We start from the raw sequence: 3499 nt of genomic DNA on the forward strand, positions 1-3499 counted from the left end.
TGCGCAGACGAGCGACTGCGAGGCACAGGCTCAGCCAGGGATCGCGGCGTCGGGCTGATCCACTCCCGGATCGCAGGCGAGAGCAGCAGGAGCCCAACTTTCCGCTAGCGTGCAGCTCAGGAAGGATCAGACCTGGAGATGAGTTACTGGGATGAGTCTGATCCCTGCGCTGTGCTCAGGCACACCCTGAGTGCACCAGCTGTATCTGGTTCTCCTGAAACCTGTTCAAAATCTGGTGTCTGTGCCCTTTGGCAGGCTTTCCCCCTTCCATCTGAGGGATTGCTTGCCCTTTTTCCCCTACAATGCTCGCTGTGATTGCCCTCTGGGTATTCACACCATCACGCTGCTGGACAGTGAGTGATGTTTCTCGGTAAGAGACCCCACTTTGAGTGCTTGGACTCCCCAGCTGGTTGAACAAGTACCCACATTAGGGTGGTGCTCGCACACTCTGTGGAAAGCTAAAGTCTCTCTCTTTACTATATTCCAATCACACTGATAACACAGTAGTGTGGTGGTCAGAAAGGTTTTCTCTGTTATCACATTCTGGCAAAAGCTGAAAAGACAGACAAGAAAGAGAACAGAAATTCCCCCTGCAGCTGTCAGAAATGTAGATCACATGGCTAATTCCCAAAAATGCTGTGAATCTTTGTCTTAGATTAAAAAAAAATAAATAAAAAGGAGCGAGAGAGAAAAGAGACTAAGTTTTGGTGCATCAAAATAGTGGCACAGAAAAAAGCTGCCATGTCTAATCACTGTCACATTTTACAGTTGATCGCCAGAACTGACATGAAGAAAAAGGAGAGAAGAAAAGGTAGATTTCCTACTATCCAAAATTACTGTTAATATCCTAAGGAAATGCTGTATTGTGTATATTGTCCCTTTAGTGTAGCCTTGTCACGCAAGTGTGACCACTGTGTGAATAACTGTACATAAAACTGCTCGAAAGAGCCTGAATGCAATGTAGGTTTTGTTGGGCTTTTTTCTCCCAAGAGTAGTTAAAGTTTTGGATCAGGCCCTAATTGAAAAGCTTGCTATGGTAAATTGTATGTCTTAAGGAAAGAGCAAAGCAGCAAGACATGAGATGTGTTATTTGGAAGTGAACCAGTGCAGTACTATTCCTCAGGATGGAAAGAAAATGAATGTTTTCTTTGATCAGAAAGCTGCCATTTCCAAAGTTTAAAAAGTGCAGATACATTTGACAGGGCTTATGCTTGATGAAAAAAATCCAATATATATCTGTGTAAGCATTTGAGGGAAAAGAAATCTATAAAAGCATGACAATATCAGTTTCTTCAGCGTTCAATTGTTGCACTTCTATCATCAGAGAGCCAACACTGTTTGGGAAGGGTTGGGAAGAAATGAACCATCATGGGAGAACCTGGCTGTATCCTTACAGAGTAAAGGTTCTGCAATTACTCCCTCCCCCACAGCAGCAATTCTTACACTTCCCACTAGTCAGAACCCATATATGACCTACCTTTCATTTAACAGTATCCCAAGGTTATGGGGTTTTATGTTAGCCATCTGGGAATAGAGACTGTCTGAGTAGTGGTGTCACTGTTGGGGCTATTTTATATCATCACAGAGACAACCTAGATGTGCCGTTTCCTTACTGGGATAGCTACCTGAGAAGCTGTTTCCTCTTGGATGCAGAGAGAGGACAACTTCTGTCTGTTTCTTTCTCTCTCTCTTCTACACATGCATGCATGCATAATTTCTCCCATATGGCCTTTTCAAATGAAGAACAAACTGTTTCTCAAAACTGTTGCAGGAAGAATACATTGAAATAAGACAAGAAAATAAAAAGGTGGCAAAAAGATGGGAGAATAATTGTTCTGATTTTTTCAGATGTACAGTGAGTTTTACAGTACCCTGTAACAATATTCTGGGCTCAAAGAACCCAGTAGAGATGACTTTGTTGGATTTCTCCTTTTGCTTTCAGTGGAACTTTGTCAATGTGACAACTTAAACGTGCACATAAGTTCCTGTGGGATGTGAGTCCTCTGCTAACCCTTTCCAATTTACAGGCAGCAACCCTGTAACATTTCATACCAGATAGCTTTCAGTCTTACTTGCAGCTTATGAGGCTGGAAACAGTCACTTACCTGAGACCAGAAGGCTCAGACTTGCTGTGGTGGGCTTGCAAATGTGGGCAGTGCCTCCTTAGCCCCTGGAAACACAGATGCTACCTTTTCATATATCAGCAGACAAAGGCTTATATAATTCCAAATGCTCACAGCAGTCATACTAAACAGATGTATTTTCCCTATCAAGATTTTACAGTATTTATCAAAGATGCTGTTTTGGTGGAAACTGGGGACTGTAGAGACTGCTGCAGTACGATTTAGAAAAGGAAAAATAGAGATATTCTTGTCAATAATTATCCCTTAATAAACATAGTCTATTCAGTTAACACAGATTAGGTAAGTACTTAAGACTTTTATTCTAACAGCTGCATCATTCATTAAATCTACACATTCATCTGTCCTAAATGTTGACCACAACTTATTTGATTTAGTGGTGAATGGACTGTATTTGTTGGAAAAAATAGGGTAAGAATCAAATTCCTTTTTTAGTTTCACTCCAGGAGAGATGTGTCATGCAAATTTCAGTGTACATCAGAACTGCACATAATTCAGCTCTAATCAATGTATTCTGCAAAGGCTAGGAACACATTTAATTTGGTTCTAATTTTAAGAAAGCACCATGAAAGAAGGAAACCTCAAACAAATTATATCAATTAATTTGAAAGTACAGAGAAAAGCAACCCTTTTCCTCTGATTCTCTCATGACAGGTGAAGAGAGGGAAATTAAATTATATTAACCAATATGGGGGGAAATGGAATGACTCATGGAACTGATGTTATGAAAAAAGGTTTTTACTTCTGGAGCACTTGCTAAAAAGTGACCCATTTCAAAAGTTAGTAAGACTGGTTAATACCCCTGAGATTTTTCAATATGTCCTCTAAATAGATCTGGTACTGATAGATCCTGACAAGCACAGAGATATCTCTTCTCACTTCCACAATGACTGCAGGTGTGTTATTGTTTTCACATTACATTTAGCTAATGAAACTTCAGTGAAGTCAGAGTCCTTCAAGTCTCAGCAACAACTTTTTTTCTTATTATTCCTTTGTTCTTTTTTCCCCCCTCTTTCTTTTCAGAGGCCTGTTTTATTAGGATTTGAACTATAGACTCTTTGAGCAAGCAGGGCTACTACACAAATATAGATTTTATGCTTTCTGGAACAATGAGACAAATAAGCAAGCAGATAGTAGTATTGTGACAAGTGACATCTTGTTAGTCCCTATAGAAAAGATGTGAAGCCTGACTCAGTCTAATACAATTCTGAAAGACTGTTCTTGTGGCAGAATTCCAGTAGGCACATTTACCACCTGTGGAATGACTTTGTCCTAAAGATCTTCCTAAAATGGAACAAAGAAAAACTCCATGTGTGTAAAGCCCACACATTCCTTCACTAAGCCTCTACTTTTTAGGG

The sequence above is a fragment of the Geospiza fortis genome, unplaced genomic scaffold, assembly GCF_000277835.1.
Source record: "Geospiza fortis unplaced genomic scaffold, GeoFor_1.0 scaffold147, whole genome shotgun sequence".
Taxonomy (NCBI): domain Eukaryota; kingdom Metazoa; phylum Chordata; class Aves; order Passeriformes; family Thraupidae; genus Geospiza; species Geospiza fortis.